The following is a 27,872-nucleotide window of genomic DNA, read 5'->3' on the forward strand; positions in this document are numbered from 1 at the left end:
GTGGGCCCCTAACACAAAATGACTGGTGTCCCTACGAAAAGTGAAAATTTGGACATGGACACATGAAAACAGGGAGAAAGACATGAAACGATAAGCCAATGATCCCAGAATTTGCCAGCAAACCACCAAAAGTTAGAGAGAGGGGTTTGAAACAGATCGTCCCTCCCAGCCTAAAAAAGAACCAGCACCACTGGCACCTGGATCTCAGACTTCTGGCCCCCAGGACTGGGAGACAGTGTCTGAGGTGTAGGCTCCAGCCTGTGGTGCTTTGCTAGGGCAACCCTGGCAAACTCACATGACACTATAAGCCAAAAACATTTTAATTTTATGTATAGGCACTTACAAACACATATGTATGTGTGTATATATGTGTGTGCATTAACATGTATACATAGATACACATGTAGATCCTGCTAAGACACCACCACCCATGACATTAGGTAAAGAAATACCAAAAAACATTTTAGGCTGACTTAACTATGTGGGGTATTGAATATCCATATAAATGGATTTGTTCAGCCATTAACATTAATGAGCATTTAAATGCAACAGATATAATTTCAGGTGACTTAACATGAATGAATTAAAGTCAGTCTATTTGGGGAAAAAAAATCAGAAAGAAAAAAAAACACACAAGGCTGACAAGCTAAGACAATTTGAGTAAAATTAAAGTGTTAAGAAATGTCTGGGAGCAAGCCAAAGGGCAACTCTGCTCATTATGCAAAGTCAAAAAGACTTAGAGTCTTCATTCTCCCCAGCAGAGACACATACACGTGCACACATGCACACACAGACACTCATGTACACACATATACATGTCTGTGCACACACAGGCACACACACAGGCACACACACATGCACATAGGCTGACCAGCCAGATTACTCTCCCATCACCTTCAAGCTCCTCAAATACAAGGTCTCTAACTGGGCCACAGTCTCTGACTGGGCCCCACTCTGTTTCTCCCTCCGTTTCCTACAGGGATTCTCCTCAACCAACGGCTCTCTGCCCTCCCCACTGTAAAACACCTGAGTTGTCTGGGGTCTCTAACTTTTGCTTCACTCGACCATGGGTCCCTAGGAAGTCACTAGCTTCCTGTCCAACACAGGTGTCTCCTCAGCAGGTGGGGTGGAGGAGGAGGGGGGTACAGAGAAAGAGTGCAACCAATTTTAATGCCCTATCTTTTCCTCTGACATCGCCAAATATCAAAGTAAAATGATATCACTCTTTTTTAAAAAAAATCCAGTTTCTTGCAAGAAGCCCCGAGGTCTTTTGGACTTTCCATTGAGTCCCTGCTTGCTCTGGAATCAAGGTGGTTCTTTAGACCCTCAGAGAAAGAGAGAAACATAAAGAGTTCTGAGGGGTTCCCTGGGGGCAGAGTGTCCTGACATGGGCACCGTCTCAGCCCTGGGCAGAGATTATTGCAGTTCTACCCATACTTTGAGGAGTAGGAGAGGTGTCTTGGCTTGATCCAATGAACAGAGCAGGTGGCTTCAACAGTTTGAGAGCCCAGACATCCAAGACGGAGGTGCCAGCAGGTTTGGTTCCCACCATTCTGACTGGTGTGAAGTGACTCCTCATCGTGGTTTTGATTTGTATTTCCCTGAAGATTAGTGATGTTGAGAATCTTTTCATGTGTCTGTTGACCATCTGTGTTTTCTTTGTAAAAATGTCTTTTTGGGTCCTCTGCCCATTTTTCAATCAGATTATTTTTTTGACACCAAGTTTTATGAGTTCTTTATATATTTTGGATGCTAACCCCTTACTTAATATATCATTTGAGAATAATTTCTCCCATTCAATGGGTTGCCCTTTAGTTTGGATGATGGTTTCCTTCACTGTGCAAAAAGCCTTTCCATTTGATGTAGTCCTATGTGTTTATTTTTTCCTTATACTGCCCATGCCAAAAAAAAAAAAAATCAGTAAAACCAATGTCAAATAGTTTACTGCCTATAGTATTCTCCTAGACTTTTTACTGTTTCTGGTCTTACATTTGAGTCTTTAATCCATTTTGATTATGATATTATACAACTTGTATATAGTATAAGAAAGTGGTCCAATTTCATTCTTTGGCACAGAGCTGTCCAGTATTCCCAGCACCATTTATTGAAGAGACAGTCTTTTCCCTTTGTACGTTCTTGCCTCCTTTGTCATAGATTAAATGACCATATAAGTGTGAATTTATTTCTGGGTTCTCTATACTGTTCCACATACCCACGTGTCTATTTCATGCCAGCACTATACTGTTTTGAATACTGTAGCTTTGTAGTATAGTTTAAAATCTGGAGGCCTGATACCCCCCAGCTTTATTCTTTCTCAAGATTGCTTTGGTTATTTGGGTGTCTTTTGTGGTTCCATACAAATTTTAGAATTATTTTTTCTAGTTCTGTGAAAAAAAAATGCCATGGATATTTTGACAGGAATTGCACTGAATCTGTAGATTTCTTTGGGTAGTATGAACATTCAACATTACTTTTTCCAATCCAAGAGAATAGTGTATCTTTCCACTTATTCAGAGGTCATCTTCAATTACTCTCATCAAGGTCTCATAATTTCCAGAGTACAGGTCTTTAACCCCCCCGGTTAAATTTATTCCTAACTTTTTTATTCTTTTTGATGCAATTATAAATGGGATTGCTTTAATTTCTCTCTAATAGTTCATTATTAGTGTATAGAAATGCATCTATTTTTCCATGTTCATTTTTTTTATCTTGTGATTTTCTGAATTCATTTATCAGTTCTAATAGTTTTTTTTTTGTGGAGGTTTTAGAGTTTTCTAGATGCAAAGAGTAATAGTTTTACTTCTTTCTTTTCAATTTAGACACACTTTATTTATTTGTCTTACCTAATTGCTATGGCTAGGACTCCTAATATGATGTTGAGTGAAAATGGCAATAGTGGGCATCCTTGTTCTTATTCCTACTCTTAGGGGGGAAAAAGGCTTTCAATTTTTACCATTAAGTACAATGTTAGCTGTGGGTTTGTCATATATGGCCTTTATTATGTTAAATTACATTTCCAATATACCCATTTTGTTGATAATTTTTATCACAAATGTTGAATTTTGTCAAATGCTTTTTCTGCATCTATTGAGATGATAATGTGATTTTGTCCATTGTTTTGTTGATGGAGTGCATCATGTTGATTAATCTGTGGATACTAAACCATCCTTGGAAAAAATCCCACTTGATGATGGTGTATTATCACTTTAAGGTATTGTTGAACATATTGTTCAAATATTTTGCTAATATTGAGGATTTTCCAGGATTTTTGCATCACTGTTCATCAAGGATATTGGCCTGTAATTTTCTTTCTTTGTAGTATCTTTGGTTTAGTTATCAGAGTAATGCTGGCTTCACAGAATGAGCTTGGAAGCATGCCTTCCTCTTCAAATTTTTGTAATATTTTGAGAGGAATAGGTATTAACTTCTTTAAATGTTTGATAGAATTCACTTTTGAAGCTGACTGGTACTAGGCTTTTGTCTATGTGGAGTTTTGTTTTATTTTGTTTGGAGGGGTTTAACTACTGATTCAACTCATTACTAGCAATTGATCTGTTCAGATTTTCTATTTATTCCTGATTCCATTTTGGAAAATTGTATGATTTTGAGAATTTATCCACTTTTTTCTAGATTGTCCAATTTGTTGGCATATAATTATTTATAGCAGTCCTTTATGATCCTTCACATTTCTGTGGTATTAATTATAACTTCTCCTCTTCCATTTCTGATTTGAGTCTTCTTTTTTCCTTGGCAAGTCTTACTGAAGGTTCATTGATTTTGTTTATCTTTTCAAAGAAGCAGTTCTTGGTTTCACTGATAATTTCTGATTTTTTTCTCTTCTATTTCATTTATTTCCATTCTTATTCTTTATTATTTTCTTCCTCCTCCTAACTTTAAGTGTTGTTTGTTCATCTTTTTTCTAGTTCCTTTAGGTGTAAGGTTAGATTATTTGAGATTTTTCTTGTTACTTCAGGTGGGTCTGTATCATTATGAACTTCCCTTTTAGGACCTCTTTCACTGTGTCTCAAAGATTTTGGAATATTTGTTTTCATATTCATTTGTCTCCATGTATTTTTTTTATTTCCTCTTTGAATTCTTTGTTGACCCATTGCTTGTTTAGTAGCATGTTGTTTAGTCTTCATGTGTTTTGGGGCTTTTTTTCCAATTTTCTTCCTGAAATGGATATCTGGTTTCATACAATTGTAGCTGGAAAGGATGCCTGATATGATTTCAATCTTCTTAAATTTATCAAGATTTGTTTTGTGGGCCAGCATGTGATCCATCCTGGAGAACGTTTCACATGCACTTGAGAAGAATGTATATTCTGCTGTTTTTTGATGGAATGTTATCTATCTGTTGAGTCATCTGGTCTAATATGTCATTTAAGGCCAATGTTTCCATATTGATTTGCTGTCTGGATGGCATATCCATTGATGTAACTAGGGTGTTAATGTATCCTACTATTGTTGTATTACTTTAAATTTCTACCTTTAGGTATGTTAATATTTGCTTTACATGTTTAGCTGCTCCTATGTTGACAGCCTAAATATTTATAAGTGTTATACCTTTTTGTTGGATTGGTCCTTTTATTATTATGTAATGCCCTTCTTTTTCTCTCATCACAGGCTTTTGGTTCTTTTGTTTTAGTTTTGTGGGTTTTTTGTGTTGTTCTTTTTTGCTGTTATTTTGCTTTTGCTGTTTCTTGGGGGTTTGTTTCTTTGCTTTCTTTTTTTCAAATTTTTATTTAAATTCTAGTTAGTTAGCATATAATGTAATATTGGTTTCAGGAGTAGAAGTTAGTGATTCATCAGTTACATATAACACCCCATGCTCAACACAAGTGCCTTTATTAATACTCATTACCCATTTAAAGCATCCCCCACCCATCTTCCTTCATCAACTCTCAGTTTGTTCTCTATCATTAAGGGCCTCTCTTTTTTCCTCTTCCCATATATCCATTTTATTTCTTAAATTCCTCATTTGAGTGAAATCATAGGATATTTGTCTTCCTCTGACTTATTTCGCTTAGCATAATACACTCTAGCTCAATTCACATCATTATAAATGGGAAGATTTCATTCCCTTTGATGGCTGAATAATATGTATTACATACACACATATATTTGTCTTTACCAGTGAGTTTTTCCCTCTTTCTTCATGTATCTTCTCATTTCTAGTTATAGTCTTTTCTTTATTACTAAAAGAAGCCCCTTTAATATTTCTTGTAATGTTGGTTTAGTGGTGATGAACTCCTTTGTTTGTCTGAGGATGCTTTACCTCTCCTTCAATTCTAAATAATAACTTTTCTGGGTAAGAGTATTCTTAGTTGTTTCTTCCTTTTAGCACTCTGAATACGTCATCATGTCTTTCTGTCCTGCAAAGTTTCTGGGGGGAAAATCCATTCATAGTCTTACAAGCATTCCCTTATATGTAATTAATTGCTTTTATCTTGCTACTTTTAAGATTCATTGTTTATTTTTAAATTTTGGCATTTCAATTATAATGTTTCTTGCTATGGTTCTCTTTGGGTTGACCTTATTTGGGATTCTCTGTGCTTCCTGGACCTGGATATCTGTTTCCTTCCCCAGATTTGGGAAATTTTCAACTATTATTTCTTCAAATAAGTTTTCTACATTTTCTATCTCCGTTCTCCTTCGGTGACCATTATAATGTCAATGTTAGTAGCTTGATTTTGTCACAGAGGTCCCTTAAATTATCATTTTAAAAAATTCTCCTTCCGGGATCCCTGGGTGGCGCAGCGGTTTGGCGCCTGCCTTTGGCCCAGGGCGCGATCCTGGAGACCCGGGATCAAGTCCCATGTCGGGCTCCCGGTGCATGGAGCCTCCTTCTCCCTCTGCCTGTATCTCTGCCTCTCTCTCTCTCTGTATGACCATCATAAATAAATAAATAAATAAATAAATAAATAAATAAATAAATAATTCTCCTTCCTTTTTACTGCTTAGTCTGAGTGATTTCCATTACCTTATCTTCCAGATCACTGATGTTTTTTTTTTTTTTCTGTATCACCTAATCTGCTGTTTATTCCCTCTAGTGTATTTTTCATTTCTGTTCTTGTATTCTTCAACTCTGGCTAGTACTTTCTTATTTTTTCTATCCCTTTGATACAGTTCTGTGTTCATCCAGTCTTCACACAAGCTCAATAAGCATCTATATGACTATTACTTTGAACCCTTTATAATGTAGATTGCTTATATGTGTTTAATTTGGTTCTTTTTCTGAGATGTTGTCTTCTTCTTTCATTTGGGACATATTCCTCTTTCTCTTTATTGTGTTTAACTCTGTTTGCTTCTATGTACTGGTAGTTCAGCTATATCTCCCAGTCCTGAAGGAGTGGTCTTATGAAGGAGATGTCTTGTGGGATCCAGAAGCACAATCTCCCCTGACCACCATGGCCAGGTGCTTGAGAGGTGTCCCCTGTGTGGCTGTATGTGTCTCCTGTTGTGGCAGGGCATGACTTCTGTGGTCAGCTGTGAAGCCCAGCTGAGGTGTAGAGTTGTGCTGGGCTCTCAATGAGAAACACTCCCTGGCATGAACATCCATCCTAGAGGGAGGATTCTTCAAGACCAGCTGGCAGAAAGAGGTGGCAAAAATGGCTGCTACCAGTCTTAGTCCCTAGTCAGAGGCCTGGATGCCTCCTACTTCTCTGGCAGGCACTCCAAGAGTAGGTCTCCTTAACCTATGGTCTATGCACTTTTTGTTCTGGTGTTTTGTGCTGGTTTCCAGTTTGACTGAGTCTGCACTGAGCCCTCTAAAAGTGTGTTTTCCTTTCTCTATAGTTGTATACTTGGATGTATTCCTTGTTGACTTCCAAAGCCAGGTGTTTTGGGGCTCATCCCTCCAACACAGGATCTAGGGATTGGGGTGCCTAGGGTCAAATCTCTTGCTCCTCATTGAAAATTTCCATACCTTTGAGATCCCTCCCAACCATAGGATGCCATGCCTGGAGTGTACTTTCTCCCTTAGTAGGACTGTATCTCTGACTCTTTTTATCTGTTTCATTGCTGTCCCCTGTCATAATGGCTCTGTTCATCCAGTTCCTACACCCCCGTCAGAGATAATTACTCCACATGTAGTTGTAGATTTGTTGGGCCCATGGAAGGAGGCAAGTTCAGGATCTTCCTACACTGCCATCTTCAACTTTCAAAATCAGTTGAAAACTGTCTGGACTAGCACTGGTGACCCAGTGGGTGTTCATTTGTTTTGTGTTTATTTTGTCAGGTAATGAGTATTCCATTTCCTATGGGATGAGGAGTGGAGGGGAAGATGATTCTTACCACATATTTAGTTCCCTCAGATGTATATGTAGGTACAAAAGATAAAGTACATATATCATTTAATTGCCTTAAAAATTTACTGCTAGTCTTTACTGTCCATATATGAAAAGGACTCATTTCTACAGGCTGAACTAAAACATAAGGCAATAGATGTTTGTACATAGTTAACAAATCAGACAAATTGTTAATATTCCAGACAAATATTATCAAATTTAGATCCTCAGACAGATGGCAGGTAGGTTTTATGTCACAAGCCTACTCTGATCAACTAAAAGTAACTGCCTTGAGTCTTGTGATGGTAAGGATTCTGAGGATCAAACATACAAAAGATAGTGCTCTCATCAATTAACCATATCTATCAGGGATGGTGGAAGGAGAGCTTTGCAGCACCAGAACATGGAAGCATAGAGATCAAACCAACTTTCTAGGATATTCTCATCTTGCAAACTACCCAGTATGGCTTCAGTCAGACAAATCCCTAACTTTGCTGGTGCAACAAATGAAAGCATGCTCTGCTGTGCTTTATGAAACCAACAAACACAGAGAGAGAATGAATTGTTTCCTTGGGCATAGAAGAAAATTAAGATCATGTGTAATATAAGTAGTACATGCCTTCTATGATGTTAATATGAAAACCAAAGAAACAAATGTTTATTGGTTTTGTTGTGAGGTTGGTGCTTAGAATTTTGTAGTTTTTGTTTTTCTTTTTTAAATCTCTGTAATAAGCTTATTGATTTTTTTTCCTCTTAAAATAAGCAATATTCTGTAGGGAAAAATCCAACCTTTCTTGGCACTACCTCTTTTTTCTGGAGATTATTAATTTCTTTTTAATAGACCTCATACTAAAAATCAAATTTTTATATCACAAAAGGATTTGCATTTATCTTGAGCTGCACACTCTTCATCGTCTATCAAACTGAGTTTAAGTTTCTAATTGAAATAATTTTTCAAGTGTTGAGCAATAAAGAGGCAATAAGTGATATATTTAAATTATTTATTCATCTAATTTATAATTAATTCGGTTTTGTTCCTTGCTGCACAGTGAGGCTAACCCAATGCCTTTGATTTTCAATCTTCTCTATCATTAGGGCAACAATAGAAGTGGCTGCTTTTCCCACCCCGCTTGTGTTTCATTGGTCTCTGGAGACTCAGGCAACGTCAATTAAAATCACAGTTAAATTTAACACATTAACTTTGTTTTGCAACATGCTGCTCCAAAAACAGAGAGTCGCAAATACAGGGTGCCTATTATTCTTAGTCAAACTGGGGAAAAAATTACCCACCTGGTAAGATGAGTCATTGCATTAACAAAGATCTTACCCTTCAGCATTAAGTACTACATATGCTTTGGGCTACACTCTTCCTTCTATACATTGAGGTTGAGAGAGAGAGCATGAGCATGCGGAGGGGCAAAAGGAGAAGCAGACTCCCTGCTGAGCAAGGAGCTTGTCACAGGGCTCGGTCCCAGGAACCTGGGATCATGACCTGAACCAAAGACGCTTAACTGACTGAGCCACCCAAGTGCCCCACAATTCCTCTTTCTGACTATGATTGTTACTACCAAAAACTCAGCAATTGCAGAGCCAGGATTCATGCTCAGAGCCTACACAGTTATCCCCCTATGCATCCTAAACCTACTTTAGTGGGGTTCTCTGTCCAGCAAAGTGGAATGAGCATACTATTCAGTGTAGTCTGTCTGCAACAACAGACATAAACGATACCTGGGAGTTGGTCAAAAAATGTAGGATCTTAACCTCTTACTCCAGAATCTGCATTGTAACAAAATCCTCAGGTGATGTATGTTAACACTAAAGTATACAAAGTGCTAGCTTAATACACCCACATGAATGTCATACTTCATGAAAGGGCAAGATCAAAGGGCCACAAATTGGAAATGAAAAGGCAGAACCATCACCTTATTTCACTCTCCAATTAGAGATCAAGGAGGAGGGATCTGTGCAGTAACTACCATGGCAGCACTCAAATACAGTCTGGTACTTGCTCCAGCCACCAAATAATGCTCTTTGATGGAGCAGCTCACACCTCACGGCTGGCTATGCTGACCTCTTGTTCACAACTCAATGGCTTGTTTACTGAACAAATAAACATGAGGGCCTATTAGTCCTCATTAGGGACTGTTAGCATGTGAAAAAAAAGATACATTGTGCTTATCTTACTCTCCTGTTCCAAAATCTCATTATTGGTTTATCACTCTTTTGATGAGTGACATTGACCACTAACCATAACAGTACACACCACAGCTTCCCAAGCACAAGTTATTATAATAATCAGAAGAGGAATATACTCCTTACCAGGTGCTACACAGCTGAAAATTCAGCCATGATCTCTTCTCCACACGTCCTAAAATCCAGTGGCAGTGAGCCAGAACATCCAAGTGGTAATGGAAATGAGTAATGATCTTTCAAGATGGCGGATGATAGAGGCAGAACAAGTACCCATGCATCTAAGACACGTTCTCCCAAGTGAAAGCTAAGGGTTTTGACAGGCTGGTTTATGAATAAATTCATGACATGAGACATTTCCAAAATGTCTGTTAAGAACCGTTTCAAAATGAAGTCATCAAAATTACTGCAAAATGTATACTTTAAATTCAAACAGCCGGGGGAAAGAGTGTGCTTGTTATGTAGAATTCATTATCAGTATTTCAGAGTGCAGCCTCTATAAACATTTGTTTAGGATTGCTTTTATGCAATTGTTTGGAACATAAGCAGAGAAAGAGCTGAATGGGAAATTCCAGAAGCCCAGAGCTTATTCAGCTTGGGGTTTTTTTCCTGCCTTGTTAGAAAGAAATCATTTCTTTTTCTTCAAATTTTAAATGCAATTGGAAGGATCTGATTTTTTTTTCTAATTTATCAGTTTATGTTGTTTAGAGTAGGGACATCACTTCAATGTGGAAAATAGAAGCCATATACTAGGTATTTTCTCTTTCATTATCATCTTGGGGGAAAAAGGCTCTTCATTAGATGCAAATTACTTTTCATAGGTATTTAACTCACAATATAAATATAAGTATGTGCACTTTCAGATTCACATAATACTGATTCCTGTATATTCTGAATTCAGCCTGGAGCTGCTAAGGGATGAGATTATATGGTCAAGCAATCAAATTAGCCAACAGAGGAAATTAAGAGTCAAAATATGCTAAAGGAAAAAAAAAGCTATTTTTAACATTGAACTAAGTGGTTGGTTAAGGGTTAGAAACATCACTGGTCTACCATGAACAAGGAAAGTTGCATTTGCTCTAAAAGGAAAAGCTAGTTAAGATCTGGCATGCCATTGTAACTGAAGAAAATCAGTCTGTAAATAATAGAGAATAGAAATTATCACAGACATGCCCAAAAAGGAAAAGCCAAATAGTTTAGAGTATATAAAAATTTAAGACGTATATGTCCAAAAAAAGATCACTATAAACAAAATTAAAATGCAAATGATGACCTTCAAAGTTGTACATATTTGTTTAAAACATTAATAACCCTAACATACAACAACAAAAAGCTTGCAAATCTATTTTTTGAATAACATACCAAAAAAGAAATGGGCAATGCACATGAACAGGCAGCACTAAAACTGGAGGGACAACATAAATGCACATTAGGGGGTGCATGTAAACTGGCTAAGTAAACTGTGAAAGATATATATCATAAAATGAGATGCTGCTATTATAAAACCACACTACAAAGGAATATATATTGACATGGAGAAATATTCAGGGAGCAGAACAATCAGACAAGCACCTGATTATTAGTATCTGACAAAAGTATTTTACAGGTTAACAGTATCTATCTCCACATTGTAGAACTACAAGTGTTTTCTGCCTTTTTGGCTTGCATTCAAGTGTTTTACAAATTTTACCCATTCAGTATATATTGGTTTTCAGTTAGAAAAAATAATAAGCATCAAAAAATCAAAAGAATTTAAAATGGAAGCAAATTAAACATTTTAGCATAAAAATTCTTCCCAATCCTATCAAATTATCTAAACCATTGATATATCTTACTTGTAAGCATACACTGGCATATTTTAGACAAATATCTTTCACCCATATGGACATTTTTAGATATCAGAAGCTATATTGAGGACAATGCTGAGTCACATGCCACGTGACTCCAAGGTAAGGTATCTCCAAGATAAAGATATATCTTGGACCAAAAGGAAATCCATTACCTAAATTCAGTGTCTGTGTTTTCAAAATGACTCTCCTGCCAGGATACCTGCTGCATCCTGGAGCGTGCTGGGTTGACAGGATCAGACTGCTGGTGTTTTATGTTGGAGGTGCCTCCTCACTACTTCTGCATCTACATCTACAGGGGCTGCCAATAGGTTAAGACAGAAACTATCACATCAACCTGAGTTCGCTGCTTGCATCACTTCCTCTGATCCAGGAAAACCAATCATGTAAATTCACCAGGGTAACTGATTGGTGAAACATAAGGGGGAAAAAAACTCATAATGAATTATTCTACAGTATTATTTTGTTACCAGTGTGATACACCAACACACATTTGGTGGCTTCAAACACCACAACTTTATTCTGTTATACTTCTGGAGGCCAGAAGTCCAAGATCAGTTTCACAGGGCTAAAGAGAGGGTTATCAGCAGACCTGTACCTCTCTGGAGGCTCCAGGGGAGAATATCTTTCCTTGACCTCTCCAGTGCCTTGAGACCACCTGTATATCTTGGTTAGCGATCCCTACTCACATCCCTCCACCCTTTTATTCCACCATCACATCTCCCCCTGTCCCTCTGATTACCTGCCTCCCTCCTAGAAGGATCCTTGTGAATATATCAAGCCTTCCTGATTATCTAATCCAGCATACTCTCCCCATGTCCAGAACCTGAATTTAAATTCTCTCGCAAAATCTCTTTGGCCGAGTCCTATCCACAGGATCCAGGGGTTAACACATGGCCATCCTGGGGGATGTGGCCACGTAATTCAGGCCACACCTGCTAGTCAGCTAGGCAAGGTCCAAACTACAGAATCCCTCTTCTTGGTACCTCTTTGTCAATATGCTAGAATTACGACAAACCAGGATTCTCTTCAGAAGCACTACATTGAAGGTAGGTCACGTGAGTGGGTTTCTAAGAGGGAAAAGAATACTCATTCTTAAATTCCTTGCTCTTTCCCCAAGTCTCTGCTGAGTGCTGCACAGCTGAAAACTCGGGTTTTAAAAACAATTACGGCACGTGTGCCATATGGCAGATACAGATGTGAGCAGCGGCTTTTTCTTCACAAATGCAAATGATGCTTTTGACTTTCTGATGGCCTCTCTGCTGAGAAGGCAGGGAGACGATAAGAACACACTCTGCCATGTGAACACACGCGTGCCACCCCTGGCACCCACCCCGGGCCTGAGAAAACAAGGCCAACCACAGCAATCAATGAAGGAAGCTCAAAGTCCAGTAAAGAAGAATAGAAAATGTTTGGGTTCTTTGCTGTGGCGGGGCCACCATGCAGAGGATGCCCATTCATGAGATACTTGCGCCTTCACAACACTCCCCCGTAAACTAACCTCAGGCCTCTGCTTTTCCCTTATCTTTCTCTTCATGAGCTCATGTGTCTCTATGCTCACCAAATCTCTGAGTTGGTAATCACTACTGGTAATCACCCTTTGGACAGCATAGGAAGGAACAAAGGGCGAGAGAACGGGGAAAAGCCACTCTCTTGCCTGTTTCTGGACCCTGAATGTTGCTGGAGAAAAATCACACATTTGGAAAAACTTGTGTCATAACAAACATGTGGTCACTAACCTACACAGGCCCCTCCCTCTGTGTCCCCAAGGAGAGGTCTCTCTCCCACTCTCCAAAATGGCCCCTTTACCTTCCATAACCTCTCAAGCCTCAAATTCCTTATTCTCAGGAACCAGTCTTCCCTCCCTCTTTAAAGAGAAACGTGGGAAATAGTTTTTAAAAAATCCCTTTCACTGCCTCGCCACACCCTCCTCTACAGATGCTGCAGGGTCTCATCCACTCTTCCCTCACAAGGGTTGGAATGGACATGCTGACCTGGCCAGTACAAGGCACCCTCTCTCCACGGTGTCCATAGGGAGATGGGTGACTAGCTCCCACAGTTCTGAGAGTGGGCGTGGCCTTGCTGATGCTGGGTTTGGTTCAGAATTGGGAGAGCCCCAAGTCTGCAAACCTTCCTTCACATGGAAGTGTAGAAGCTGTGCTCCAGAGGGTGAGGAAGCCTGGAGATGGAAGCTCTGCAGGGTGGTAAGGCTTTGGCGTTAGTGTCTCCCTTTCTCTCGAACTTTCTGGCTCCTCCTTGCCTCTCCATCGTCACTGGCTCTCTGCTCACTCATGTCACCATCTAGTATGCTCAGGTCCTCTCATGGAGTAGAGCTCTCCCTCTGCCCCCACCACCCTCCACTACTAACTGCCCATGATTGCTCTCACTCCCATTCCCTGGGAAGATGCAAACATCCCAGGCTCCATGTCTTCATTTCTCTGATGCTCCACCACCCAGCCTGACACCCTGCCCATCCCAGGCCTCAATTTTCTGCCATCCATGGACACTGCCTCTCAGTCTTCTTTGCTGGGTCACCTTTCTCTGCCCAATCCCCAAATGTTGGTACTTTCAGGCATTCTAACCTGGGACCTCTTCTCAGTTCACCCTACATTTGCTCTTTAGAGACCTCAGGCACACCCAGTGCCTCAATTACCATCTACAGGTCAACTCTCCACTCAGGCCACACCCATCCTGCACCTCCAACTGCTACTGGACAGTCCACTTGCATGAACTTGTAGGCATGTGAACTGACCAGGACCACACTGGAACTCATGTGCTCTCCTTCCTCACTCCCCAAACTGCTCCAGCTCCAATGTTCCCTGCATCAGTGACAGACACATCCACCCAGCTGCCCAAACTAGACTCCCCTAAATGCATTTCAAATTGACTCACTTCTCCCCAGCCACATGGCTCAGCTAGTCCAAGACCCCACTGTCTCTCCTAATGAGCTGTAATCACCTCCTAAATGGCCTTCCAGAATCCATTCTTGCATCTTACAAATCTATCCTCTACTTTGCTACTTCATTATCTTCCTGTAATACCTGGTCACAATACTCCCTTGCTTAAATGCTTGAGAGCATTTGACTGACACTTAACCTTTGACATGAGCCAACCATCTCTTTACAGTTTGGCCACTGTCCTTGCCTCCATTCCAATCTGTGTCTCTCTCCCTCTTGGGAAGATCCCTTTCTGTTTGTTCATCCTCTTCTCCTCCTCACCTGGTCCTCTGACCGGTACTGACTACATCAATGAGCTGCCCATGCCATCTGGCTTTTGGTGGACTCAGGGTGGCAGAAGCCTTCACAGGAGATCAGAGGTGAGTAGGAGAGTGGAGTCACTTATTAACTCCCTGATGAGTCTCCTTATCTTGTTGCACCCATCAACCAAAGGTCACACATCCTGTAAAAGTAGTCCTCTCCTTCCAGGTTTTAGAAACCAGTCCATCATGCTCTGACCCCACCAGGCATACAGACAGTGACAAGATGGCCATCACAGGACCTGAGCCACTGCAACACCCTTTGTGCTTTCCTGACACCCAGCCTACACCCTCATAAATGGTTCCTTTATTAGACATTCCTGGTGCTTTCCCCTCTTTGAGCGCCATCATTTTCCTGTAGGAATCTTGTCTGGTATACCTTCATAGTCTGCTCTCCAACCCTGATGACCTTTCCTCAGATCCACCAGCATGCCATGTTTTATATCCCTGGAGGCCATGTCACAACCAAGGCTGGGCTTTCTGCCCTGCCTGATCCACAGGGTAAATTAAGTCCCCCACTACATGCTCCCAATGTGTGGTCTACTTTGGTGCTGATGTCATCTGAAATGCTGCCAAAGTAGCTCTTTAGCATTATGCCCACAAGGTCAGGGACCATTTGGGTAGCACCCAATTCCCTCAGCACCTGGTGCCCTGTAGGAACTCAATAAATAGTGTTGCCCAACAATATCATCTCTCCAAGTTTACAGTCTCCTGGTGAATATCTGATACTATTTAAAGTTCCATTCTAGCTCTTGTATAATATATGTAGCAATGCTACACAAATAGCTTTGGGTAGCCTGAGGTAAAGTGACATTGTTTACTTCTAAATCCTAGAGGTATTCAAAATTCATCCTTCATTTTGGACTCAGTCATGAGGTCCAAAAAACTTATGAAAGCTCAATATGTACAGACACATTTAAGGGCTGGATCCCATTTGTTTCATCATCCTATGAAATTAGTTTTGCATAGCAGACTCCAGGTAATATACAATGAAATGCAACATAAATATATGATGAGTGGTTCACTATTATTGAACTCGGTTGCTGGCTGACCACTGGTGCCCCTTGGCTTCATGTCCACTGAGCTGAGGGGCTTTGGCTGTTGTTATCTGTAGCGGATGCTGTAACCTGCTGCAGATTCCCACTTCCAGTTTTGGGTACTCAGCCCCTACTTCCCAGGCATGTTGCCTGCTGACAGCTCACAGCAGAGTCCTTTCAGGGAATTGACCTCAACCAGAAGAAGACATCACTTATCTGATGATTGGTCAAAGGCAGTGCAGGAGCCTAACCCAATCCCGGACAACGCTGAGGGTCATGTCAGCTATAGGGTTACTGACGGGATCAGCTCAGGCTTCTCTTTTGCCCAATATTTGTGGCTTAATTTCCTCACAGGTGTGGCTCCTGAGAGCATTTCCCCAAAATTTACTGCATGGAGATCTTCCCATGATCTGTCTCCCTGGATCTGACCTAAAACATAAACACTCCCTACTAAAATATTGAAGCAATGGAGGCTTCATCCTTATTGTCCTTTAATTACCAAGCCTCAGGGAGACCAGCAGGCCCAAAAATGCCCACTAAAGCTGATCTTTGACCTGGGGATCATAGCAGGCCTGCCCTTTATACAAGAACCCTTATAATATTAGAGTTGAAAAAGACTTTGGGGGTCCCATATTCACCAGTTGTTCAGTGTGGGTTGGAATCAAGCCCAGAGCACGTGCCAGCCACAGATGGCTGGCCCTCTGACTTGTATAGTGGTATTACCCATCTAAACCATCAAATTCACCCTCCTCAAGCTTTGTCTAGCCTCTTTCATCCCAGAGACTGCTCTACACCCCCTCCACCGACCATTCCCCATGCCACCTGACCATCCCTGAACAATCTCTGATGTTTCTTTTCTCACTGGATGAGAGCCCTGCCCCACCCTAACAGTCAGTTTGCATCCACTAGCTCAGGTTATTTGGGATCCATACCAAAATGCTCAGGGTGTCCCAGGACAACACAATCGCTATCACAGCAGAGGCAAGAGGAAGCATTTGCCACCCTATCCGAGGGCAGGACCAGCAGCCCATAATTCTAGACAAGGGTCAATGTTGGTTTGGGTTCTCCAGAGGCAGATCCTAATTCAAGAGTTCAAGCGCAACATATCTACTGTCTCTGTCCCCCAGGGAGGGTACATTGTCAAGTCTTCAGTCTGACTGCACCTGGAGCTTCATCCTTCAGGAAAGCTCTGAGAAAATAGTACAAAACATACACCCCATAATTCTTACTTGTGGTTGGAGAGAGTCAGGTTATTTATAGACCCACTGCCATGGACTGAATATTTGTGCTGCCTCTCCCCCCAACTCATATGTTGAAATCCTAGACCCTATTGTGATGGTATTAGGAGGTAGGGACTTTGGGAGGTGATTAGGTCATAAAGGTAGGACTCTCATGAATGGGATGAGTGCCCTAATACAAGAGACCCCCAGAGAGCTGTCTCTCCCTCTTTTTCTGCCATGTGAGAACCTGACCATCCTGATCTTAGACTTCCAACCTCCAGAACTGTGAGAAATACCTTCTTCCTGTTGGTAAGTCACTATGTGAATACTTCTTTGTTATAGAAACCTGAACTAAGGCCTACCACCAATCATTGGTTGTTGGTTAAGAGCTGCTATGAGGGTGTTCATTCTCTGAAACTTCCAGCCTGCCCTATATGGACAGACCAACCTTGTGGGCAAGGTGCCATGGGCAGTAGCAGGCAGATGCTGACAGTTGGAAATCTTCAGACAACACTGACGCAGTAAGATCTGGATACCTAGGTGGTTGTCAGTCCAGCATCTGCTAGGGCCGGTAGCATGTTAGATGACCAGCACACTCCATATCCTCTCCACTGTCTCCCCACTCCTGCCATGATATAGACTGATTAAGTCTGCCACCCTGGTGTGGTTGTTGAAGTGGATTATGGATTTCAACAACAAGATGGATGATGATGGATTTCAACAACAAGAAAGAATAAGCCAGAATGTAGGGCAAGTAGTATTGGTGGTACTTTCTACATCTGACCACCTACACCTGGGGACTTCTACATTGCTCAACTTTCTCCACACTTTCCTTTAAAAAAAGCAACAGGAAACAATGAGCAAATGGTTTGAGTGGACATTTCACCTAAAATGTACACACAAACAGCCAGTAAGCATATGAAAAGATGCTTCATGTTATGCCTTTAGGGAAATGTAAAATAACACCACCATGAGATACCACTTCGCACCCAGGAAAATCGCACAATAAAAAAAGATAAACAAAACCAGAGCTGACAAAGAGGTGGAGAAGCTTGAACCCTCACACGGTGCTGGTGGGAATGTAGAGTGGTGCACCCGTTTAGGAAAAAACAGCTTGGTAGTTTCTTAAAAAGTTCAACAGAAGTTTACCACATGACCCAGATATCCCGCTCCCAGTATACACCCGAGAGAAACGAAGACATATGTCCACACAAAAGCTGCCACATGAATTTTCATAGCACCACATTCTTCATAGTAGCCAAAAAGCACAAGCAACCCAAATGTCCATCAACTGGAGAATGGATAAACAAAATGTGGTCCATCCATATGATAGAATATTATTTGGCGATAAAAAGGAACAAAGCACTGATAACATGGCCAACAACATGGATGAATCTCAAAAACATGATGGTAAGTGAAAGACGCCAGTCAGCAGACTGTAGATTACACGATTCCACTGAGACAAAATGTGCAGAAAAAGCCAGTCTATACATAAGATGGAGTAGAGATTGTTGCCTGACGCTAGGGGTAAGGGTGGAAATGGCAAATGCCTGCAAATAGGCATGAAATGTATTTTCGGGTGATGCAGGAATATTTTGGGGTGATTCTAAAATTAGATTGTGGTGCTATCTATACAACCCTGTAAACTTACTAAAAGTCAGTGAATCATACACCAAAAACAAGCACATCATACGCCATGTAAGTTATACCTCAGTAAAAATGTTAAAAATATAAAAATAAAATTAAGAAGTAGGTAAGTAGTAAATAAACTGAGCCTGTGATCACCCAGCACAGACCCCACCCCACCTCGGCCTAAGAGTTGGTATGTGTCTGTATCCCCAGTGAGATTTTAGGCTGTCAACTGCCATTTCATCTTTGTTATATTCAGAGCAGAGTTCCTTGCCTATAGCTATCATTCAACAATTATTTGTTCAACTGAACCCTAGTAGAGGGGAGAAAGAGGTTTTTTCTTCTGGACATAAGAATAATGCTTTTTTAAAAAAAGGTTTCAGAAACCCTTTCCGCAAATGACCCCTTGTAAGTGACTCGCTCTGTGGAGGAAAAGTGCAATGATGTGGGTGTGAGAAGATGACATTTAGCTAAAGACCCAGCAAATCAGTCTTTCGGGGGGGGGGGACAAACAACCATCAGCAGTGAATATGGTGTTGTGTCCTGATTTCAGGCCAGCTGACAGTGGCGCTCCAGAAGGGGCAGCCATCCGGCCGCTGCTGCACAATGCCAGGGGCTGCTGGCTCCTCTGCTGAAACCATCAGATTACAGCCCATGTGGCTGAACTTGTGGACAGGAAACACAGCTGAAGCTGTTTTGCATTTTTGTCTAAAGCTTGCTGTGCATGTCCTTGCAGACAACAGTGATGCATGGGAGCCTCTATCCGGGTGAAATCTGTCACTGGACCCCCCCACACACACACACACACACCCGCACCCCCTGCAGAAGCTCTGCACCCTGGAAACTGCACATGGCAGGGATGGTGCAAAAATATTCTGAAGGGAGTTCTCCCCAGGGGAATGTAAGTTGTTGGTTTTCTCTGCAAAGGGACTTATATCAAAAGAGGATTAAAATAAAATAAAATATAAAATAAAATGTTTATATTTATATATTAAAAGAGACAGAGACTTATATCAAGAGAGGATTAAAATAAAATAAAATAAAATAAAATGTTTATATTTATATATTAAAAGAGAGAGAGGACTCATTTGTGAGCTCTCTGTGGCCAGGAGGCCCAGCCTACTCCTGATGGGGAATTTCTGAGCCAGGGATGTAGGTGGGTGGGTACAGTGTCCAGGCTGTGGGGTCTGAGACCTGGGCTCGGGTCCCAGCCCCCTCAGTTACTAGCTGCCCACCTGTAGCCTGCCTGGACCTGTTTTCCCCCTCATGCACAAGGTCATTACTGGTTTGCAAGGAGCATACCATGACACAATGATGGCATCATGTGGGAAACACTCAGCTAGGTGCTGGGAGCCCCCACAGAAAAGCAAGTCATTACATTAAATGAATGAGACACTGGTGCAGCCAGTCATCAAAGGTGTGTCCTTGGTTGGGGTTTCAAACGACCTTTCCAGGGTGTGTCTGCCAGAGAGGAGAGAGTCTGATTCATCCTCTTTGCATGCTTGAACACGCAGACTCAGAAAGGAAGAAAAAGAGCCTCGTATGATATTGGAACTCAGACTGACTTTTTGAGGTAATTGTGTTTTAGCCAGAACCCCAGCATCAGTATCGGCGGCTCTGTGTTTTAGAGAACCATCACTTCGAGTGAGTATGTCTTCTTCAAACTTTTACCCTCCAAGAATAAATCCTGACTTCACTTGGCCAAGTGTTTGATATCTTCCAAATGCTCAATACTGCTCATTGAATTTTAATTAACTTAATTATTCCCATAAGTTCACCAACATGAATCATAAAGAGGAAACTGTATTATAAAAAGATTATTTCACCCAAAAGATAGACTTAAAACAAGGATAGGTTCTTTCCACCAGGCACTAGAAAAGGAGCCCTGGGACTACAGAACCAGTGGCCCAGGCTCAAGAAGCAGATAAAGAAAATCTTCAGACAGGGGATGAATCCAACACTCCAGGAGAAACAGGGTAAAACACTGTGAGCCTGGAGACCAGTTCTGGGTCACTTTTTGGGTCTGGCCTTACTTTCTCATTTTGAGAAATCCACCCTTGAGATATCTGTAGCTCCTGCTTAACCTCCCTTAGGGTTGAGCCAAGCAGAGTAGATTTTTCGAAGACTCATGTGGGATCTCACATAGGACAGGTACCTGGATCATCACAAGTCCAGCTTGGTTTTGGTTCTGGTCTTTCTCACTTCTACCCCCTTTGGATTGAGATTCACAATCACTATGTTCTCCGTCTGAGGCACTGGTGCTCCAGTGTAAAGATAATATTCTTTCTCTATCCTCTAACCTCCTGGTATTAGGGTGCAGAGGGATGGCTTATAAGGACAGGTACAAATTTAGATGGGGAAAACAACCAAGGAGGGGCAGAACCAGAGTAATATAACAAATAGATGGTAGCCAGAAATCCCTAGAATTTGACCCACAAACTCCTCACCCTAAACAGCCTTTTGTAATAAGAAACCAACCTTTTTACTTGCACTGTAGTGTCTCAGGGCAAACACCATCATTCCCAGGTAATCTTCTCGTACCCAAGTCGTCAGCTCAGAAGCCCATGTACTACACCTGGAACTGTCCCCTAACACCCAGACAACCATCCCTACCACCACGGCGCTCAAAGACAATCACTCCTGGAGCCCCCAAGACCCCTAACTTCCCTCCCATGTCCTATGCTCTCTTTATAGATACACCTGAACCATCTTTACCCACATCTTATGGCTATTTGTGGGTGGGGGTCAGAGAGAGGAAACAGTATTTGGCTGGGACTATTGATGACTTGCTTTAGAAATGACTCTGAATTCAAGGGGACATGTCTTGACAACTGAGCATACAGGTCTGAGAGTCAGAGGAAAGCAGGAAATAGTAAGTTGTGTGCATGCATTTCATCATCCACGAAAGAGAGGAGAGGATGAAGACAGAGGGGTAGAGTGGGGTGGAGGGTCTAATGCCAAAAGACCAGGCATGAGCTGGCAAAGATGACTGGAGAGATAAGAGAAAGCAAGACAGTGAAGGAGTTTGGGAGCCAAGGAAGAGGTTGTCCCAGTGAGGAAGGGGGACTTGCCCATTTTGAAAAGGACTGTGAAGACTGCATGTGAACCAGCATCCGAATCTGGCAAGGTGGAAGTCCCTGCTGACCTGGGAGCAGTCTTCATGGAGGGAAAGGGCTGCATGGAGCTGACAGATGGGATGTTGAGTGAGTACAACATGGGAGCAGTGAGTGTAGACGTGTTTAGAGAAATTCCACTTCTAGTACACCAAGAGGGCAGTAGCAAGTGGAGTAAACAACAAAGAGCAAATTTGCATGAAAATGCAGCCAAATATACACTAAAGAGTATAAGAAGTATGGTTTCCATTCCACAAGAGGCTAAGGGATGAGCTGATTGAATATGAAGCCACGTTGCTTTGACAAAAAGACCACGGTTGGCAAAAGAATGGAAGCCGATGAGACCAAACATATGGTTATTAATCTGAAATATGAAGCAGGCCTGATTCACTAGCTCTTTTGGTCACTTGCGATTTTTCAGTGGTCACATAGACACAGCTGAAATTCAGTGCTCCAGCCCAGCGACCACAGAATACCCAAGAGGAAGCGGAAAGCAGAGGCACTAATAAGCATATGTGATCAGAATGCAACTGAAACATTCTGAAAAACAGCTTTTCTTGTGCCCCAAACAAGGGGCTGGGTGTGCCAACTGCACAGTTTTCCTGCACATGGAGAGCCACAGAACCATGACGCCTCTCCAGCTGCATCCATGGCCAGGTGCACCTCTCAGAGCCCCTTTAGAAAACGTGTTCAGTGTTCAACTGAAGCTACCATGCTTGAAGCTTTATCCATGTTATCGCTGAAATCTTAAGAATGATCCGTGTGGGAGCCCCGCCTCCTAGCGTAGTAGAAAAAGGATCAAAGTTAAAAGTGCTGGAATCTCCCGTGAAAAGACTCGCTGTGAAAAGAAATACTGCTTTTGCTCAGTTACATCTAAGAGCTATTTTAAAAGCTCACACAAAGATGTGCACTGATGAGCAAGGGCACTGTTTATCTCTACTGTGTTGGTGCTGAAGGCTTAGCAGCGACACTGACAAACAGCCCACTGACGTCAGGAGATTTTAGTTAGTTTTAGGGTAGAGGGAGAAAAGGATATAATGGAAGAACAAGATGAAATGTTGACTGGAGACTGATTGACTTGGAGCCACAGCCTTGCTGTCAAACAGGCAGACATAAAAATACTAGGACCATGCACAAGAAGCAACTAGGCCACCCAGTGAACAGGAGGTAGACCAGATAACTGAAACGCCCAGGTGCTTCATACATTGACCTTCAGCCATATAATGGCATAACGAAGCACTGTGAGGGCCTATTTATCTCGTATTTTTAGGAGAATACACCAATGGCAATATTTAAAAACACGATTGCAATTTACAAGTTTAAAATAAGCACATGTTAAAAACCAGCACTTGAGAAGAGCCACATATCAAATCCTCAAAACATGAACCAACCTGTCCCTGCAGGAAAAGCTCAAATGCTACCCCAGTGTGAGGGGACAGGAGGTTAGAGCTGAATGGAGGAAAGAGGCCAATGGTCACCAATTTCGACCTTCCTACTGCTGCCATGTTATTTCTAGTTGCCAAGACAAAAGAAGTCCACATCTTACAAAGCAATCTCCATCTGAACCGTTTGTAGACCGTGAGGGGCCCATCGCTTGGTGCTTGGTGACTTCCTCGGGACAAACAGGAATGCACAGATTACCACAAGATAAAGCTCTCCCCTCCACACTTTGACAAACAAAGCTCACTGATTTCAGCCCGCAGCTCCACTCCTGGAGCCCACAACCCGGGATGACACAGATAAGGCCTCCAAGGCAGGCCACTGCCTCGCTGAGACTCAAGAATGTATTCAGTGAATATGAGCAAATGGAGGTCCCTTTATCTCCCAGGATAATGCTGGCACCAACCTCTGCTGGAAAAATTAAAAGACAACATTTTCCAACACTAATCAATTCTCTTCCACTTAATGAGCACCAATGTCTTCCAGGGCAGCTGCGATTGTGTCTGCTTCACAGATGAGAAAGTAGTAATAAGAGCAGCGTGACAGACGCCAGGATAACATCTTTTTTTCAGGGTATTTTCACATGCATTATGACCATTTGGTTTGAGGCTCACAATGACTTCGTGCAGTACACGCGAAAGGCAGGATGAGCCACAACTTCCGGAGGGGGTTAATAACACTGGTCCTGAGTTGGGAGATCTGGGTTCAACCTGACCTTGAGCAACTTTCTCAGCCTTCCTGAGATTCAGTTTGCTCGCCGTAAAGAGCAGAGAGCTAGGAAAGAAAGGGCTGCCAGTGAGAAGTAAACGTGAGCGTCCTAGTGCAGTGCCTGGCATTGAGCAAGTGCTCGGCAGACGGTCGCTGTCAATACTATATCTGTCATTGGTGTTATTGCCACAGATGAGGAAACTTGCTGAGGTCCCACTAGATCCCAGAGACAAAGACTCAACCAGAAACAGAAGAAGCCCAAAGTTAGAGACACAACCATGGCTCCTACACCTGGTCTAGCACCTCTTCTGATCTACCATGGAAACAACTTAAAAAAAAAAAGTCTTATTAAAGGGTGGGAGCTTGTGTTACATGTGTATTTAAATAAAGAGAAGTCAAAGTCCCATAGAAAGAGAAGTATGGTTTGAAGCTTGGGCAAAGGCTAAAAAAACATGGTAGTGGTTTGTGCTTAGCTCTGTCCCCTGACTGTATCAGGATGAAGTCAAGATTCTGCAGTGCTGGAAGCCTTCCAGCCTCCCTAGTGGAAAGGGGGGCTGATGACCTGCATCAAGAGGTGAGTGACAGGAGAAAACACGGTCGCCCTCTGCATCAGAGACCGTCAGCACCTCCACAGAAACCAAAGTCCCAGGGGGCCACATTTTACAATTTTTTTAAAAGATTTTATTTATTCACTCATGAGAGACACAGAGAGGCAGAGACACAGGCAGAGGGAGAAGCTCCCTGCAGGGAGCCCGATGTGGGACTCGATCCCAGGGCCCCAGGATCATGCCCAGAGCCGAAGGCAGATGCTCAACCACTGAGCCACCCGGGTGCCCCACATTTTACAATTTTTAAAGCAACATAAGAGGGTTGCCTTCAAAACAAACCTATTTTCTTGAGAATATACACCTTGACTCTCAGGAATATGGACCCCTACTTGTATTATTTTTCTGATATTCAAATAACATTGCAGAGAGCTTGAATGCACTAAAATTATCGCCGGATACAACTAGAACGCTTCCCGGAGAAGAAAACTCAGAACCCAAATCTGCACACACTTCCCAGCTCTGCTCTCTCTCTCTCTCTCTCAGTGCGTCTGTGACATCGGATGCTCAGCATCGGAGGCGCACTCCACAGCCTGTAAGTCATGCCCTTTGCCTACGCAATAGGTGAGGCTTGAAATCTCACACGGCCAAGGAACGGGTTCCCCTTATTTAAAGATATGCGGTAAATTAGATTTTTTTCACGGTGCCAACAATTAGGAATACATACTTCCCGTTTCTAAGCAATTTGAGGTTTAATTAGGATTCTCTAAGCCCCATTTGTCTTAACAATGTGACAGCTCCCTTCCCCTTGCACACCCACCCTCTCCCTTCTTTTACAATTCTTCCCGTTTGTAGCATTTTACTCTGTAGAAATGCGAGGAGGGAAAAGGGAAGCAAGCATAAGTGCAAATGAGAGCACTTGTTTCCTCTCTGAACACGCCACTTTCAAGGCACCTTTGATAAAAGGTTATTTTCCCCTGACTGACAATTATCTCTAAGCTAATTATTAAAGTGTCTTATTAAAATGGGCATGTTTGAGGGGCTTCCATGGGAGGCATCGATGAAACCCCCTGGAAGGAGAATATGACATCACAGGAATAATGTGAAGGAGAGCGCCCTGTTTGTCCATTTAAATTAGTTTCATCATCCATAACAAGTGTTTAAAAAGCAGAAAAGCAAGGGCGATGCATAATGCATTGTGTCATGATGCATAATAATTAGGCCTGCTCCCAGCCACCCCAGCTCCCAATACCTAAAAATCTCTCTGAGTAAGCATTTTGTTATAAAGGCTTTGACAAAAATGCCATTTAGGGACTTTCAAATTTACAGGGAGGCAATTTGTCATCATTTATAGGAAAAGGAAGAAGGTAAGAAGAGTATAATGCCACACACCTCATCACTTCACAAACCTCTTGGTGACGAAAGCTCCCCAGGCCTCAAATTGGAAGAGGCAACAGCCAGCCGGTCCCCGCAGGCTCACAGGCCCATGGACCTCCCCAGGCCATGTGTGGCTCTTCTGCTAACAAAACGACAGAGCCACAGCAGGCGTTTCCTCCGGGCTCACACAGGAGCAGAATGATTTGCTCTTGGAAGAGCCAAAGTCAACTCAAAGTTTAGAGATCCCTGATATCCTATCTGCTTTTCCAGTTCTCCACAAAGATGGACTGAGGATGGAACAGCATCGAAAACATCCTTTATTCTAAAACTTCGTTTTTAGAAGATATGATAATCCCTAAAAGAACGCCAAATTCATGTAACAACTCAACTTCCTTGGAAACAAGAGATGGATGCACAAAAAAAGAAAACAGATGTTTTGGGGTTTTGTGTTTCTTTGGAATGAGACATTGTTCCTTTAAAATGACCGATTATTTCATAAGAAAGAGCTTCTTCTGGATTTAAAATAAAACTTGGATCTGAAGTGCACCTGTGATATTTTCCCACTGAAGTAGGAAAAGAAACCAGAATGTGGGATCTGATACACTGCACGCGGCATATTTTTGCTTCCACCCATTCGCTCGACACTGAGCACCTTAATGTGCGGGGGATTCTTTTCCACGGCCCAGGGTTACTTGTCCACAAAGCCTGAGTGAGAAACACAGAACAGTAAGCCTCCCGGTTATTTTCAGACTACTGAGAAAGAGTTAATGTAAATGATTTAATGAGCAAATAATTAATGAAGTCCAAAACTCAACTCAAGTAACCAGAAAATTTCTCTTTCAGCTAATTTAATGTCTTCCCAGAAATGAACGCAGATCTCCTTGAGCCACAGCGCTGTGCGGGGCCTCACCCAGAGATGGACACCTTGCGTCCCCATGTTAATTCCTCCCACACAACGGGGGGAGTGTCCCTGTCACTAGAACATTTTTCTGGACTTTGACAAAAGACATTCAGTCCTGGAGGAAAAATGCAGGGACCAAACCACGTACCGGCTGTGGATGTTTCCAACCATAACCATATTTAGCATTAGGCCACGAATTTAGGAACACAGGGCTGACGCCATGTAACTACTAATTCTGACAAACTTCTGGTATAGAGAAACCATCTCAGCCGACCAAGGAGAGCATCATGAGCCAAGCTGTTAGGAGACATCAGGCGCACATATTGATCCACCCTGGCCTCTGTGTGACTTTCCAGTTTCTTCTAATATCTGTCCCCTTCATGCATTCAGCATGATGAAAATTATCTGCAAATGGGAGGCAGCTCAGTCGGGGGAGTCCTAGCTCTGTCCAAATCATAATGTGTCTTATGAAAGAAGTCTGCTACGTTTGGTCCCCTCCCCTCTGGCCTCTCAAACAGAAGTTGGAGAGCTGGCTGCCAGGGTCCCTTCCACCTCCCATTGTCCATGGCTCTAAGGACTTTGAGGTGTTACGCCTCAAAAAGTAGGGTGCCGGGGCACCTGGGTGGCTCAGTTGGTTAAGCATCTGCTTTCAGCTCGGGTCATGATCACAGGGTCCTGGGATCAAGTCCCGTATCAGGCTCCCTGCTCAGTAAGGAGTCTGCTTCTCTCTCTCCCTCTTGCCCCACCCCCACTTGCACTCTCATTCTCTCTCTCTCTCTCTCTCTCTCTCTCTCAAATGAATAAATAAAATCATTTTTTAAAAAAAGGAGGGTGTTGCTGTCAGGAACGTGATGAAGTGGGAAGGTGAAGATCTGTGGGGGAAGACCCTATACATTGGGACATATATGAATGAAGGCTTTCTGCAGGTGAGAAGCAAGGTAAAAAGACCACCTGGGTATAAGGTGAGAGCCACATGTGTATATTGAGGAAAAAAACAAAACAAAACATTACCTTAAAGTTGAAGTCCACAGGCACGAAAAAGATCATGGAAAGACAGACAAGAGGGAGGGTCTTCGGATGAGGAGCCCAGCTTAACATGAGGGACCTCACGGGTTTGGTGTGCAAATTAATATTCATTCCCTCATGAAAGCAGTCACTTCTCTAAAGCCTAATAACAAGCCATAATCTATGTCTTTCACGTAGTGAATGGCTTTAAACTCCACCATCCATAATCAGGGAAGTACCTTGACCCCAGCGTGGCACACACATTTACTTTCTCAAAACATCTCTGTATTTTGATTTTGCCAAGCGGTCATTGTTT

At 42.2% G+C, this 27,872-nt stretch overlaps 1 protein-coding gene and 2 long non-coding RNA genes across 5 annotated transcripts in view; 1 reads left to right on the top strand and 2 right to left on the bottom strand.

Moving 5' to 3' along the window:
- Positions 1-16,942, bottom strand: part of LOC144301988 (uncharacterized) — a 37,127-nt gene extending 20,185 nt beyond the window's left edge. Inside the window, exon 1 of the long non-coding RNA XR_013368914.1 lies at positions 16,848-16,942. This is a non-coding gene — a long non-coding RNA (uncharacterized LOC144301988). The remainder of the gene's footprint in view (positions 1-16,847) is intronic.
- The window catches only part of DSCAM (DS cell adhesion molecule), a 732,790-nt gene that overhangs the window by 680,663 nt on the left and 24,255 nt on the right, over positions 1-27,872 (bottom strand). The gene's annotated exons all lie outside the window — the stretch shown is intronic.
- LOC144301983 (uncharacterized) lies at positions 17,024-27,364 on the top strand. Its single transcript, XR_013368908.1, has 3 exons — positions 17,024-17,147; positions 19,982-20,111; positions 26,494-27,364. It is a non-coding gene; the product is annotated as an uncharacterized LOC144301983 (long non-coding RNA).

This window comes from Canis aureus, chromosome 30 (assembly GCF_053574225.1).
Source record: "Canis aureus isolate CA01 chromosome 30, VMU_Caureus_v.1.0, whole genome shotgun sequence".
Classification (NCBI taxonomy): Eukaryota; Metazoa; Chordata; class Mammalia; order Carnivora; family Canidae; genus Canis; species Canis aureus.